The 16,885-nt window shown below is 40.2% G+C and overlaps 1 protein-coding gene across 5 annotated transcripts in view; it reads left to right on the forward strand.

Moving 5' to 3' along the window:
* The window catches only part of PDZRN4 (PDZ domain containing ring finger 4), a 230,222-nt gene that overhangs the window by 172,785 nt on the left and 40,552 nt on the right, over positions 1-16,885 (forward strand). The window lies entirely within an intron of this gene.

Genomic DNA, 16,885 nt, shown 5'->3' on the forward strand with positions numbered 1-16,885 from the left:
AAGCAATGTGCCAGAGGCAGAGCTGGATGGAGCCAGGCACAGTGCTCACAGTGGGAGCTGTTCTTTGCAGTCATCATATTTTCCAGGAGCTCTACCTGTAAGCCATTTACATCTGTATCTGCCAGCTAAAGTACAAACCTAAAATGGAGTCCTTCAGCTGTCAAATAGATTGGAAATTCAGAAATGCTGGCACAAGGACTGTCCTATTTCTCCTAACACTCCTGTGATTCCCTTTGGAGATGCATGAATGAGGATTAGATATCAGTCATGACTTTTGCCTGGTTTTGCTTTGTGCTGTTGCTGCAGCTGTTACCAAATTTCGACATCTGTCCTTATTACAATTTGCTTTGTGAATGTGCTCTTTTTTGAGGTTCAGAAGTGCTTTGCACACACGAACTCAGCCACACTGCATTTCTGAGGTGTGGTGCAACAAGCATGCATCATGTTTGGGGAAGGTTGTCACCAAATATGGAAAAATAATTATGTTCTATATTTTAAAAAACAAATAGTTTATTACTGAGGTCAGAGTAGAAGTCAACTATCTTCAGCATACCAGCAGGCAGGGAGAAAGTTAAACTACAGTGAAGTGTTAAAATACAGTTAAGTAAGGTTAAGTTACTTTACAATAGGGCTATGCCAGTGATAAAGGCAGAACTCAGACATTTCCAGTTCTGCCCCATCCAATTCACAGCTCTGCTTCCACCCTTTTTTTTAAATTAACTTTTAAATGAAAACCATTTATTTTCTGAGTGCAATACATATCTCCACCATAGCTGTTCCAAGCTTCAGTATTCAATATCTTACACCTTTACAGTGTCTTTCAAACCCAGTTCATTATGATCTTTTGTGTAAGTCTTTCTAAATTCACAGATAATTGACAAGACAGGCTCTAAGGGGCTTAGAGTGAACTATGTTAGTGAGGCTGATTCAGGAAGTTCTAGTTCAGAGAAGACTAATATATTATGGGAGAAAAATAAATGATTGCCCATGCACAGCAACAGCTATAATAAATGAAATACCTCAATTGATTTCTATTTTATTTTTTCACAAAATGCCCAAAGGCAATAATCCACTTTCTGGATTAACAGCCTGTAAAATATCACTCTAAAAAATAAAGCCATCTTTGAACTAACTTACACCAACACAGAAGGCATCAAGAGGCAGCAGAGTCTCTGCTGTGTTGTACTTGTGTAGGCTGAAACCATGCTGAGTGAAAGCATTTTTTCTGGTTTTGTAAGACACGAGAAAAATAATTTCTGTCCAAGACTATAAATCAGACCTCATCCTGGGAAATAGGTTTACAACACCCTGAATATTACTATCTATTAATAGAGGTGTTCTCCCTGGATTAACAAATGCCATAATAGTAAATCTTTATTATTTTTCAGCATTTTGATTTGTTCTCTCCCTGTCTTTCACTGATTGTTCTCTCCCTGTCTTTATCTGATTTTATTTTCATAGCTGGTTTGTTTTGGTTGTAGTTTTTTTTGCCTTTTAGAGACGTCCAAAACTGAGGTTATGTCATTTAGTAAATTGAAAGAATAGTCACACAAACGTGAGGTATTTAGTACTGAAGAGCCATTCCTGTCCTCCTCTTCAACCTGAAGATCTGGCTGGCTCTACTGTATATTGCCTGTGCCTTGTGTGCGTCCAGGAAAGTTGTCATTTTGTCACAGTCTGACCATTCTGAAAATTTTCTACATTTTGGGGAGTTAGAACATGTGTCAAGCAGAAAGGTTTAAAACCTCTCAGAGCGATTTGCACAGGTACTTGTTTTGAGCGGGTGGAAAAAGCACCTGAAGAGTGAAGGAGTAGGAGAGAGGATTTGAGGGAAACATGGATAATATAGAGGGAGAAGGAATTGTCTGTAAGGTAAATAATCCTAAGATTTTAATAAAGATGATTTTCAAAGCATGATCTTTCAGTAATTCAATTTTTAGGGTAACCTCCAGAAGTAGTTATACTGGCAGAGTGTGAGGCAAGTGATTCTCAAGTGTTGAGAGAAGCGGTAGGGAGGACAAATAGGATGATCTGTTAATTTAGTCTAGCATGGAGGAGTTCATGGAATAAAATTAAATGGTATATCTGTGCTTAGGATGATTATGGGATTTGCCAGTCTTTAGGGTCAGAATACACAGTGTGAAGGTGTCAAAGTACAATTCAAAGAAAAGGATGATTGCACTTAGGGAAGGCAAAGGGTAAGCGCAGCATAATGAATCACAGACTAAGCGGGGGGGATGGTTGCAAAGCCAGGCTAACCTGATAGTCTTTTTGATTAGCAAATGCCTTATCTTGATGAAGAGTATGTGGTAGGTCCTCTTTATCTGGACTTAAGAAAAACAAAAATATCTGATCTGATACTAGAAAGAAAAATACTAGCTAAATTGGAAAAGAAGCACTTAGATCTAAGTGGGTGGAAGGAGGACCTGGAGTTGACTCTGTAGGTATATCTAACTACATGTAGTGCTAAAAAGAAAAGTGAAAGGCTGGGCAGAGGTTGCTGCCGGAACTCCAGAAGAGTTTGTCTTTGCATTGATCTTATTTAATGCTTTTATTAGTGACATTTGTGGAAATACCAGCAAATTTCACCTGCCAATTCCTAATGACATGCTTAATGTCTTTTAAAATACCGGTGGCTTCAGCAGGACTGGGAGGTTTACCTGAGAACCGTGGGGGGGAAAAGGAGGGGAGAGGGGAGAAGGCTAAATGGTGAGGCAAGAAGGTGGAGAAAAAAGAGATATGCCATAATGAGTCATGTTTTATGGAAGTACAGTAATCAGAGTGCAATAATGAGAATAAAGAGGCTCAGAGCAGACCCCTTATTTCTCCCATTTGTTCCAATACTGGGAGATTTCAAAACATAGCTGTTGTACCTATTGGACTGGGATGGTGTAAGCATTTCAGAGCAGTAACCTCCATCTAACCACATACTTAACTTCTTAGCTCAGCCCTATCTAATAGGTGGTTAGATTATATTTTATTACTTTAAATTAAAGCTTCAGAAAGCAGTGTGTAATTTCTTGCATTTCAAAATGTTCAGTAACCTGATGGAAAGACTGCCTTGCAGAGTGAAAGGTGTGATTTTATACAGTTATGCTGAGTTCTGTTTTTCCAGTTTCTAGGCAAATAACTTATTTGTTAGGCTAGTGTGCCTAACAAATATGCAGCTGCTACTGCTCCCTATCCATACTGTCCTCATTTTTTAAGGAGAGGGAAAGTCTTGTATTCTATTAGTTGACTTAACCTTTTAGGAAGTCTGACTGTCCTGGGCCTGGAATAGAACCATAGACCTAATGGGGAGACATGTCTGCTTAACTGCAAGGCTTTCATGGCAGCTCTAAAAGCACTTTTTGAGTGTGCTTCCAACCTGTTGGGCACAGTGGCTCTTGGCTTGCCCCGTGGACCACATGCAGGCCCTGCTGACAGGCCTTGAGGGACTCTATGTCTCCTCCTACCCAAATAATTCAGGGTGAAATGAGGACGCTGATAACCTTTGGTACCTGTGCACCTTGGCTGCTGATCATGCATGAGGATGTCAGATGGGATGGCATTGCCCTCTTTGAGATCACAGCATCACAATCTGCTGCAGGTAATCCCTCTCTCGCTCAGTAGAGCTGTGCAATGTACAGGATGTGATGGCTGGCCTGCAGCTTCTTTCCACCGACTGAGACGTCAGTAGGGGGAAGCTGGAGATTAAGATTGCATGGCTGGGTATCTGACCTCACAGTTTCTGGGTTTTTCTGAAGCTAGGATTTGGAGGGGTAGGAGTTGTAGGAGTTGGGGGGAAAAATACATGTTCTGAGTATCTGTGAGCACTGGCTACCTTAACTGTGTTTTGGTGAGACTTATGCACTAACAACTCAAGATTATGGTGATATTTCCATTTGGTGGTATTAATGAAGGCACTTAAGGCTGGTATGCAAATTCTTTCCCACAAAAATCTCTGAGAACCTCCATTAGAGCAGATTTGTCTCCGATGTATGTAAATATTGAATTTTCACAGAATTTTCACAAATTAAAAACCTGCAGTCCCTTTTCTCAGATGTTTTCTTTGTTGTCTAACAATATCAATAATTAACTGCAAAGTAGCCAAAGTGAGAAACAGAATCATGAATATTACCTTGGCAGGTTTATTTTTAAACTGTCTGTCTGAAAAGCAACCTTACCATTCCAGTATTTGCCATCTCTTTTATTTTCTTTGTTGTGGCAGACCTGAAACACAGGGAACAAAGCAGTTTATGCTTGGAACAAAGAAAAGTGATAAAAAGGTTGGAGACCTGCAGTCGGGTGGTTCACTCTCAGATGTGGAGGCTGGCCAAATTTCCCCGGTGGCCTGGCCTTTCTGCCATGGTTCCACATCAGCAACCGAGCCCAACAAGTGTCAGGATGAATTCAAATAGCAGAATTGATTGCTGGGAATGGTTTATGCCTGTCTGCCTCTCCTTGGGTGGGGAAGGTTTTGCCCTGCCATTTTGGCTTCAGACATTTCTCAGTTTATTGGAAGTCTGTGCTTTGCAGATGAGGTTCTTTTCACCAATAAGTTTATGCTATGACATTTTACTTTACTGGCTTGTAAAGCCAGCTGACCATGAAAGTTTAAAGAAACGTGGCTTTTTTAAAGAATATATCTATCAGCAGTAACAAGAAAGCTGCTCTCAAGTCGTACATTATGTGGGTTTTGAAATAGGAGCCCACTTGACTTTAAATTTAAGGGGGAAAATACACTTTTCGTCAACTGAGCCATTCTAAAACATAACCTTTTCAACAAATAAGCCAAGAAGAAGCCTTTGAATCCAAGTACATCTGAGCTGTTAGAACACACAGGACTTGGTTGAAATTTGCACTTCACTACAATTTATCGACCCAGTTGCAAGCTTTTGCTGCTCCCTGCCTGCCTATTTAAAGAACAAACAAAAATTTTACAAGCTGTGATTTTGCAACATCTTTCTTTTTTGTTGTTTCTGTGAGAGTAGACTAGAATAGAATAAAAATTTTACAGTTGGAAGGGACCTACTATGATCATCTAGTCCAACTGCCTGACAACTTCAGGGCTGACCAAAAATTTAAGCATGTTGTTAAGGGCATTCCACAAATGTTTCCTGAATACAGACAGGCACAGGGCATGCAACACCTCTTTAGGAAGCCTGTTCCTGTGTCTGACCACCATCTCAGGAAAGAGACCTCTCGTGGTGCAGCTTTGCACTATTGCCATGTATCCTGTGACTGTATATGAGGGAGATCAACACTGCCCTCTCCACTTTCCCTTCTCAGGAAGCTGTAGAGAGCAATGACGTTGGCGCTCATTCTCCTTTTCTCCAAAACTGCTTCTCATAGGACCTTTCTTCTAGCATTTCCACCACCTTTGTTGTTGTCCTGCAACACATGCAACACCTTCACATCCTTTTCAAATGCTGGGTTCCAGAACTGCATACAGGTACCCCAGGTGAGACTGCACCAGCTCTGAGTACAGCAGGATGATCACGTCCCTTGGCAGGCTGGTGATGCTGTGTTTGATGCACCCCAGGGTGGGGTTTGCCCTCTTGGCACAATGCTGACTCACACTGAGCCTGCTGTCAGCCCACACGCCCCGATCCCCTTCAGCTGGGCTGCTCATCAGCCCCTCCTCTCCTAGTCTGCACTCGTGCATAGATATTTTATATTTTACAGTTTCTTGCCTCCTGCTGAAGAAAGTTGCTGAAGTTAGTGCAAACACACCCTTCAATGCAGGGGTCATGGTACGATGACAAATATGACATTTTAAAATCTGTGAGGTTAAGAAGCTCAGCTGAGAAGCATGTCAGTGTTGTTGATTTTGGTGAAATGTCTTTGTTTGTTCAGGAATTTTGTTTTTACAAACACTATGCTACTTTTATGATCTACTAAAAGCATTTCTAGATAGTCTATTCTTAATAATTCTATTATAAGCACATACAGAATTTTTATCTCCCTTTATAAAATAATCCTCTGTATATAATCTGTATATTGCCATCAGGAATTCATGTGCACTTAGCATGTCTTTTCTGATATATAATGTAAAAAATAAGGGCCTTATTTCTTCTTTCAGTGGTATCTATCTTTTTATTTTATGAAATGTCATATAAAGTGCAAAAAGAAAACCTCATTTTTAAAAAGATTTTCTTCCTGAGACAAAACAAAGATGACATTGCCCTTGTCTTGATATCCCCCAGTGTGCTATGATTAAAGTATTTTCATTGTCTAGGCCATAAACTTTATTTTAAAGCATGTCTATTTTAATTCATGTCCCCTTATAATTCATTGTCTAAATTCTCAGCACAGATGTATAATCATTATTTTTACTACAGCAATATCTACAAGGCTCTACTTACTCTGGGGCTTTGTCGTGCTTGATACTATACAACCAAAAAGACAGTCCTCAACTAGGTATTTTTTTTCCAAATACATAAGTATAGTAGGTTGCAATATCCTTTTCAGTGTTTTAATTAAGTTGCTCATGTTGCTTTTAAGATAATAAAAAGTCTTTCAGATAATTTCATTTTATATTACAGTAAAATTCTGTTTCTCTGAGCAGAAAGAATTAGTCTGTTCCTGATAATTAAAGGTGTTTTCTGCTCTGTGTGCTAAACTTCACCATCTGATGTAGGTGCATGGCAATTGAAAGCAACACAAACTGCCCACGTGTCCAAAGGCCAAGTTTTTTCCTGAAGAACTAACACAAGAGATTCTTCAAAATCTGTTTGTATTTCAGTGCTATTTGTGATATTGCAAGGCAATGGTGCAACCTATTCTGTGACCAGTCAGCAGCACAAAAGAGCTGTGCAGTGCATGAGTTCACTGATGTATTTTGCAGCCATTTGAGCCTTAACAGCCTTGATGTGCCTTGGAAAGCTGTAACAGCAGCTCTGATAGACTTACAACACACCTGGAATTGCCTGGGAAAAGAAAATTGATGAGCATTGCATGAACTTCCTCAGAAAATGCGCTTGCTGATTTTTTGAGGATCCATTGGAGAAATGAGTTCAGTTACTTCGTTCTCTCCTAAAGCCTGCAGGAAGGGACTTCCTGTAGACTTCATTCAGGGAGAGATTCCCTTTGCAGGTGTTAAATACTAAAGCCATACAGGAGCAGTTGCTGCTGCTTCTAACACTGCAGAGACCAAATTGCAGAAGATAAAGGGAGTCAAAGGAGCAAGTGAAAAATATGGGAGAGAAGCCAAAGAGGCAACTGGAATAAAGCACAGGAAGGAAGTGGTGAAGGAAGGCAGAGACGGGGAGAGAGGAAGGAGCAAGACTCCACAAGGAAGAATAGAGTTGGAAACACAGGGACTGAAATAGCAGCTGTAATTGATTTTTAGTAAGAAAGGACCTGCAGCTCTTAGTACAGAAGATGTGTACACAGTCATGGTGCTGTCTAAATAAGATAGAATTAAGCTGGTACTAATATTCCTATCCTTTATAATTTTTTCTGCTAAGCAGGAATGCGGCAAATAAACTTTAGGAAGAAGCAACTTAAAATATTTCTGTGTCAGCATAGCAAGCCCTCATCACTCAGTAGAAAACTGAAGTAATCCTACATGAATAAATAGTCTTTAAAAGAGGATCAAAGTAGGAGCGAGAGAAACAAAAGGGAAGAAACAGTCACAATTATGTTTCATCAGATTCCTTTTCTATGCCTCTACACGTAGTTTCTTTTGTGTTCATTGTGAGTAGCTACAAGTTTACAGCTGCTTTCTCGATGTTCAATAAAAATTGTTGCTAAGCCTTCCTAAAAGCTGTGGGGAACTTTCTGTTACAAAAGCTTCTGATGAACTTTTGAATAGCAGGTAAGGCCCCATTACTTGCATTGTTTTATCAAGTGAGTGGTTCCTCTGAATTAATTTTCTTCTTCTTTGAAAAAGAGCTCTAGAAGTTGCCATATTCCAGAGGCAGGATGAAGTTAATGTATCTGTTGTTTCGTCAGCCCATATGACTGAGAAAATCTAAATACATGTGAGCTTGTAAAAAGTATTTTTTAAATATTTAGTCCTGTAAAACACTGGAATGAATTTTTGAAAGTACTATTACGCCAAAAAAAATTGCCAATGTGCTTGTTCTGGAGTAAAGCCATGAAAATCAATAGAGAACAACAGTGTCAAATTAGTTTCAAGGCAGCATGAGAGAAGAATGGAAAAATAATGAAAGAGACTTTCCAAGTTTTACTTCCAAAGAAGAGGAACCTTTTCTATTCCTTCAAGATAAAATTAAAACCAATGCTCAGTAAGAAATTAATATTTAAGCCGAGCTAGTCTGTTGTACCTTCATTAAAAAAGCAAGTACAAGTGCATTTAGGGATCACTCTAACCTTAGCACTTCATGTGTGTGGCACCCCAGTAGGACACTGGGTTGTGCTGATGTGTGGCAGAACCCAGGGTGTCAGCCAGAGTCGAGACCTGGCTCAGTGCTGTGATGCTGGGTTTGATGTCTCTGTTTTGCAGTGTGCAGTGCTGGCACTCGGAGCACCCTCCTGGCCAGGCCAAACTCAGGTTACCCGGTCGGCTGGAGGCGATGGGCTGCTCTTCCCTGCAGCATCACGGGAGCTAGCCAGTGGGCTGCTGCTTGCTGGTGGACATGCTGGCAGGAAGGAGCTCCCTTGCTGAGGGGAGGAGCGCTGTGGCACATGGGATGCAGGCTCCTGGTGCCAGCAGTGCTGTCAGAAGCAGAGTGGTGAGACCCAGCCAGCTGCACTTCCACAGCCATCTGTCCTGCTCCTGCACAGCTGGAGCAGCCAGGAGTTAGTCCTCCACACTGGGAGAGATATAGGTCTTGCTGTGCTACCTTAAATTGAATTTAAAAATAAAAAAAATAAGTCTGCCTTGGGCTTAACTGCATGCCTTAAATGTGGAGTTTAAATAATGGGCCAACAGCAGCAGTTTGAAGTATCTTGCTGAGGAAAAGGTCACTGTGCCCATAAGTTATCCCAGCATTTGATCAGCAGACTCTTTTCCAAAGACTTTAAGTCTCATTATTCACTGCTTATAAAGTCACTTGAGATATAATAAGTCTTTTTATAGTAATGAAAGAACTCCCACAATTAGCCAGAAGGCAGCCATCTATCTTTTTAAACTACTTGGTTCAGAGGAGACCAGGAGTTTCAGTCGTCTGTGTGTGGATGAATTGTTGTGACAGTGATAAGTGTAACATTCATGTGGCGATGCCAGCCGTGACTGAGGGGTTTTTTCTGTTAGTGAAAAGTAGACTATGACTCCTGAAAAGGAAAAAAGTGCCTACACATTATTTAGAGTCCTAAAATCTGCCATTCAGCCTCTTCTATTATTCTGTGGGAACTGCAGATGATTAAAGAATGTCATTAATTTGGTCTCCTAAAACTTTAATGGCAATTACCTTTTGAAGAGCCTCTTCTCTGAGAAAAGTACATACCCTGTAAGAGAAACTGGAGAGTGAGCTTGTGGTGGAGCAGAGAGACCATGAAGTTCACAGTAGACTATAGCATTCAGCGCAAAGGCTTAGAGATAAAAAGTGTTCGTTCTGAGCATGCACACTGGCCTTTGATTGTATTTTTCCCCATCATCAAAGGATTACTGTATGTGGTAGATCTCTTGAGAGATTTATTCAATGCCCTATCCCCAAACAGAAAAAGTTTGCAATGATTAATGTAATAAATGATGTTCTAATTATATCAAGAAGTAACACAACGTATTTTATGCATGCCACAGCTAGTTTAGTCTTTATTGCCCTCAGGCAGAATCTTAATATCATCAAAAAAACTGTTTGTCAATATTAAAAGCAATTTGCATAGTAAGTATACCCCAGCCTTGCAACATTACCATCTGGGTTAGCTGAGCATTCGTGCTGGTACCAGGAGGTGCTGGTGAAGGCAGACCTCATGAGTGTTCAGCTTTCCAGCTGTCACCCTGGGAGGATGACAAGTTCCCAGCCTGTGGGGAGGGGACAGGTTCAGTGAGAGGGCAGTGGGAGGTCTTTGTAGAGAAGAGTTCAGGAAAGGAAAGATGGAAGGTTTGGGAATCAGCAGGCGTGGGAGTCCTGGGGAGTAAAGAAGGGCCTGCACTGAAAGAAAAAGGCAGAGTGAGAAGAGCCGACAGCCTAAGAGAGAACAGAGGTGGCAAAGCAAGGGAAGGAGGAATGAGGCTGAGAATACAAGCTGGAAGATCATGCAAGAAAGATGATGATTGCAACTAATCACAGGTCTGCTGGGTAGATTAAGGGAGTTGGAAAAAGACAACAGCAGCTGATCACAAATACTTGTCTACCAGCAGTTGTCTTCAGGCAGCTCACTTGGAAACTAATGCAGTAATTCTTGAATTTAATTTGGTGATTTCATTTCACTCACAAGGCAAATGCAGATAACACAATCCAAGAGAATTGCAGATGATTGTATGTTCGCTCTTTCAAAACTTAAGTGAATCTTTTCTGAGCTGTTGCTATATTTTTTGAGCTGAACTTTCTGAGTTTTTCTGTTGTTGGATATCAGCACTAAAGGACTTGAAAGGATCTTTGTGAGATGTGCATTGCTCTAAAACACAGTGATGATTTGGAGGAAATATCCAGTTACGCCGACTGCCAAGCCTCATGTTATGAAGTGCAGAAATTAAGTTTGCATTTTGGCTACAAATTAAAGCTGCTGAGTAATGATTCAAAACTTGTTGGAGCAGTGACAGTTTCCTGGAGATGTGAATTGTGGCATCCAAGTGGTTTTTAAGAGATATCCCAAGGTGAAGGCCCAGAACCACAAAGAGTCTTAAGGGATGGAAATGTTCCTTGCGGTGTTAAGGAGATTGAAATGCCCAAAGGCATTTGTAGTGAATGATCAGTGTACCTCACCCAGCCAGCTAGAAGCAGGCTGCATCTAAAACACAATCCATTTCCTATACTCAATACCATAAATGCAAGTGGGCAATCAATACATTTGGGATTTAAAACCCCAAACCTCCTCCCAAAGTTGTGGGGATCTTCAGTAATTGCTTTGCTTACAACAGACTTGAATGTTTTTTTTCAAAACATGGAGCATGATTCTGCACACAATTTTTGGGAGATGTTTCTAGCAGTTGTTTTATTTAGATGTGACTGGGTAGAGAAGGCAAAATCATGAAGAAAAAAGATACTGAGTTTCTATTTGTTGGAGAACCAAAGTTTCACAAGTACAAGGTATTAGTTACCTTGCTCACTAGTTTGCTGTATTAACTGCAGATGTGATCAGAACTATTTATCCATTCTCTGTATATCAGCCTGGGACATGTTTTCCATTCCAGTTTAAAAATCTTCCGAATTCCCTAGGACATCTTGTTAGGCAATACATCCAGGCAGTGTCCAGCTTTTTGCTGGGATCTTTCCAAAATATGTCAAGTCCTTCACAGAGAGAAATTCTAGCTGTCAGACCTGCCCACAGGTGCACCGATCTCAGTGAACAGCTCTGACAAAATGAAGCATCATCTAGAGGTCAGTTGAAAGGAGGGTGCTTTTCTTCTGGCAATTGCTGTTTGAATGATCAAAATTGCCACGAAGTCGCTGGGTTGTCTCGCTCTGACAGGGAATTTTACAAAGTGGAAATAGGTATATTTTTATGTTTTCCCAGTTTTTGTAACCTTTATTTTGTCTTGCTCAGATAAAGACTTATCCATAGGCTTTTCAGCCACAGTATATTTCTGCTAATTTCTGGCAAATAGAAGGGGTGTGCTGGTTACACACAGAGATACACAGAAGGCTGCAGTACTGGGGCTTTGCCTGGGCCTATCCAGTATTGTTGAACCAGCTACACAAACCAGCTTTCAAACAGCACAAACCTCAGCTCTATGGGTAATAGAGATGTAATTCTTGTTATAAGCCTGTGGTTCAGCTTGAGGGAAGCAGCCAGAGCCTGCATGTTCAGCAGCTTGTGTAGCTTTTATAGGAAGGATGACAAGATTTCACAGTCAGGGCAGGAAAGGATCAAATTGGAACAAGAGTCACTTAACTCATCTGGCCAAGGAAGAGAAAATGTCATTAAACAGCATAATAAAAGTTGTCCCTTTACTGAACTAGCATGAACCCTGACTGAGATAGTGGTATTGGATAATGGCTGAATTTGCTGTCTTTCAGATTAACTTGCTGAAGAAATGTGGCTTAGTACTAAACTGTAACCTAAAATGTCAGTGTGTCAAATGCCCTTTCTGTAGGTGAACTATCACGTGTGTGATAACAGAAGACTCACAGTGTCCTCTCCAGCATGGGTGTCACTGGGAGCAACTGACAGGTTGGCACTGTGTCACCTGTGCAGTGCCAACCTGTCCTGCCCAGGGAGCCTCACAGCTGTTGGCCCTCAGCAGTAGAAGTTTTCTAGAGTTTCTTTATGCCAAAAGCTATAATTCTGAGAGGAAGCTGAGATGGTTTTTGTTCTTTTTCCCCTGTTGCCTGCAGTTAGGAAGGGCTCAAATTCCTATCCTAAAGAAGGACTGGTCAAACTTAAGGACAGTGTTTGATCTTTGTGCCAGTCTGCTGTCCAAGGATGCACTCAGGGAATGATAGCCTGGGTGTATTTAGGGTGAGAGATTGAAGGTGAGGAGACTGCTGTGATGAGAGCAGATTTAGCACCTGTCAGGTCAGGGGCATTTTCTGCATGGGTGTTGAAATCTCCTAGGACAGTGAGCCTTGTGTGAACTCCATCATCATGTCAGACAGCATCTCTGTCATTTAGCTAGGCAAGCTGTGTGTCTAGACATCTCTGCTCTTGCAGAACAGTTCAGTTATTCTTCCCATTGCCTTTACTGAATAAATTAAGCATCTCAAAGGATTTTACTTCAGCAGAGCTGATCTTAAATTTAAACTTGCATATGCCAGATATTTGCTGAAGGTAGGAGGTTATCTCATGAGCTGCAAATGATTTTGCGATTATTGCATTCACATGACTATACGTACCTTTTCCTTTTTTCCCCTTTTTTCTGCTATTTTCCTTTTTATTTTAATATGGAAAAAGTAAAGACTGCAGGAAACATCAACATTTCTGGCTCCTTTGTTTCAGAAATTTTGCCCAGCATTAAATGATCAAGAGCAGAAAAGTGTTGGAAGACAGACAAGGCAGTTTAAATTTTTAGTCACAGGCACTTAAATCCTGGAAGCAGTCTTCATTGAAGGACTGATTTTTTTTTGCCTTTTCTTTAGCACTCATAACATGAAGATAACTTAACAACCATTTGTTTATATATTTTATAGTCACTGTTTTGTTATTTAGTCCTGTCCTTACTTCTCTGCTGCCCACCTCTCTGTGTGGGAATAGCCCGTGTACATTGGTGCTGGCATTAGAAGTGGCACTTGGCCAATGTCAGTTGATGTTTGCATGAAAGACAAAGCCCATTTCCTTGTTTATTTTCTGATGCTGATGAAGTTTTGCATGTGGCTGGGTTTAGAGCAAGAATCCAAAGGGGATGGCAAGGATCCAGGCAGTGGCCACTAGTCACTCTGGGGGAGAGGTTGACAAGTGGCCCAGACTTTGCAGTGTGTCCAATAGCCTGAGACAGGGGGAGAGAGCTTTCATTAAACAAAAGCTTAATCAAAGAGGGCAGGAGGATGGTTTACATGAGAAAAGATATATTCTTTACTTAACATTCACAACTAGCATGTGGATTAATTAGCCCATCTGCTACAACAAATGTATTCCCTTGTCTTTGTGTTGACTGTTAAAAGTGACTGATTTCTCTATCCACTTAAAATAGTACCCTGGATTCCACTGAAAGTAACCTTTCAGAGGCGAGGAATTTATTTAATCATCCACTAAGAACCTGTAAATGGCTTGTTGTAAATAAGTGCTCAGCTGTCTTTGACTCCCAGGGTAACTATATGTGAGAGTTAAGTTGGAGGATAATGCAGGAGGAAGAAGATCCTTAAAGAACCTGCAGGAAAAGTGCTTCCAACCCCATCTGTAGTACTGGCTTTAGCTTTTAAAAATATTCTCCTCATCCCCAAGTGGGCAGGACACCTGCCAGCATAGAGTAATTCAGCTATAGATTTTCTTCTGAGAAAGGAGGCATTTGTAAATTATGTGACCTCTGTGCAGATCGACAAAGTGTGTTGATGAACTTCAAGTGACAATTTAAACAAGTATTGGGTCTACTGTGCTGTTATTTCATAAGAAACCAAATAAATGAGAGAATGTGCTTAAAGTCATCAAATTAAATAGGTATTTAAATGAAAATAGAGGTCAGACATAGGTTTCCAGAATAAATGAAAATGTGTATCTTTTGTGATTTTTCACATTCATGTGATTTTAAAATATTATTATTCTTTAGAAATAAAATTTGCATGTAAATGGCATTATTGTGAATTTATGTCTATTTCCTCAGAATAAGTGATAAGTGTTGACTGATGTGAATAGACAGAGCTTCTGGTTTTCAAAAAAAAAAAGGATTTTGTATGCTATCCAAGTGTCTTTTAGATTTGTTGATGCGGATCTGTGATAAAATGGTTATCTTGTACCAAAATCCACCTGGTTCAGCTGGGATACAGAAGGATTGTGTGTTTTATACTTGAATGGAGAAAAAAAATGATACATTGCTTTATGGTATTTATTCCCAAATGTTTACTTTTAGGAGAAACACCATATAGTTATCTGAAGCTTTAAAAGTATCAAAAAGGACTGGAGAGCCAGGAAGGTAATTTTTCTGTTCTTAGGGCCTTAGGAATGAGAGTCCCTCAGACAGCCTATAGGCCACTCTTGTTACAAAAATCACAGAAACTGAAAAACTGTGTTCTTGATAGGATCTGAGGTAGAAGCAAGAATGAAGCAGAGACAGGAACTGAAGAGTGGCTGGAAGACCCGGGCTTGAAGCTTTATCTCTATTTGCCTCCATTAGATGGCGCTGAGTCTGAACACCCTGGCACTGTGACTTGTGTTAGCCGAGAGGGTTTGCAGGAGCTCTCTCCTTGGGGAAATTTCTTTGGTTTTCTTGTAACTTAATTTGTTCTTTGACCACTTCGGCTCGTCCTCTTAGATACAACTGATATTTTCCCATGTGAACTAGAAAATAATTAGTTATCATTTTATGAATGATAGTTTAAATGATAAAATAATAACAACATTAAATCTTAATTTTTTTGCTTCAGTTAGCAGACAGACCAGAGATATGCATTGAGCTTAGGTGAGCAACCTAGCTGCCTTTTGAATTACCTGGTCACAGTCCAGGCTGCAGTGGTGTGGTACTTTTGAGTGTCCCAGGCATTCAGCATAAGGAGTTTTGAGCTTTTATATTTACAGAAATATGTTCAAAATTTGCAGGCTTCTCATCACTGCATACAGCATCAGGTCTAGCTGGAAAGATCAGCTGACCTTTACATTGGTGGCTACATCATAGTACAGTTATTTTGCATGTCCTCGTGAGTGACATGGGCGTGAAAGTGCTGATTCTTTGGAAATTAAGTCAGAAGAAAGATAATGCTACCTTGTAATTGTGCACATACTCTGGAAATGTACTGAATTGATATATACATGAAATTAATGGTCAGCAGTATCCTAGCCATGCACATAAATATGATAGGACTATGGCTGCATAAGTTGCTCAAAGTGTTACTGCTGAGTTACTGAGGCTCTTTTGAGTTTCCTTATGTTGTTCCTGTTTGCCTTTGTCCTTTTTGGCAAGAAATTTCCAAGAATTTCTTGAATGAAGCAGTGATGTGGCAAAGAAATTTTCATTTCCACCACTATTTGCAAACATTGGAAAAAGTAATTTATGGGTCTGTCCCATTTCTGGGGAGGGTTCATTAAATTTTATGAAGTTTTATGACTCACTGTCTATACAAAGAAGTTAATTTGAGCCTGACCTTGCAGCAGACTCCTATTTCTGATTTGCCAGCAGTGTAGAAGTTTTCCTGGGAATATAAATTTTAACTGGGTTTTGCTACCTTCAGGTAGTCACATTTCTTACTAGAAAACCCTACCTTTCTACCACAGCACTGGATCATCTCATTTCCACAGCAGCTCACAACAGTTAGGTCCTGTGTAGCAGCCCACTGCTCTGGAACCAGCGGAGCAGTATTTTCTGAGTAAGGACGTTGCACAGCCCCGTGTTCAAGGGCTTAGTTACTGACTGCCATTGACCAATTAGCCTTCACATTTTGTGTCTGATGCTTGCAAATCTTCCTCCAAGCACCTGAATTTGTATAAATTTATCATAATCAAACCTTGCAGTTATGTTTTTTAGTACCCTCAGGCCTCATCTAGAGCAGGAGGAATTTGCTGCTTTGCAGAGAGAAACCTTGGCATAATCTTTTAGTTTTGCCAAGCTATGCTACATTTGCAATGTAATTTTCTCTGGTTGATTATTTGTCTGTTCATAACAAATTATTTATTGAGTTAGTTCTCTTTCCTTGAAAGACCAGCAGCTGACTGTGCTAGTCCAATCTTCCTATCTGTGGTCTTAATGGTTGTATAATAGCCATAGCAGATAAGTGACAAAACATTGAAAATTAGCCTTGTTTCTTTTTAGACAGCAGAGACATGTTTATTGACATCTGCATTAATAACAGTGCTATGCCAGCAATCCTTTAAAACAATTGCATGCCACAGAAAATGCTGAAATTCAAAACTAAAGGCACCTCATCTATTTTAGCTGTATTTTACAAAGTTAATAAAACAGGATAAGAGAAATAATTTAAATTACTGTCTAAATATTGTAGTTCCTTTGCTGTGTTTGGATTCCATTGGGTGGGACAGTTATGGAAGAGTTCAAACCATTTCTAATTTCTGGCAAAGATTAAAGATCTTATTTCTCCTCCAGCTGTATATTCCCTCTTGCATGGATACCAAAATATGCACATCAGTGTCATCAGGTGGCTTGATGTACTTCACAAATAATTCAGCCCCCTGTATTTTACACCCATGTTTTTATGCTGCCTTTTCTCTCACCTTTGCTGTATTCTCCTGT

Source organism: Passer montanus, unplaced genomic scaffold (assembly GCF_014805655.1).
Source record: "Passer montanus isolate IOZ18808 unplaced genomic scaffold, ASM1480565v1 scaffold6, whole genome shotgun sequence".
Lineage (NCBI taxonomy): Eukaryota > Metazoa > Chordata > Aves > Passeriformes > Passeridae > Passer > Passer montanus.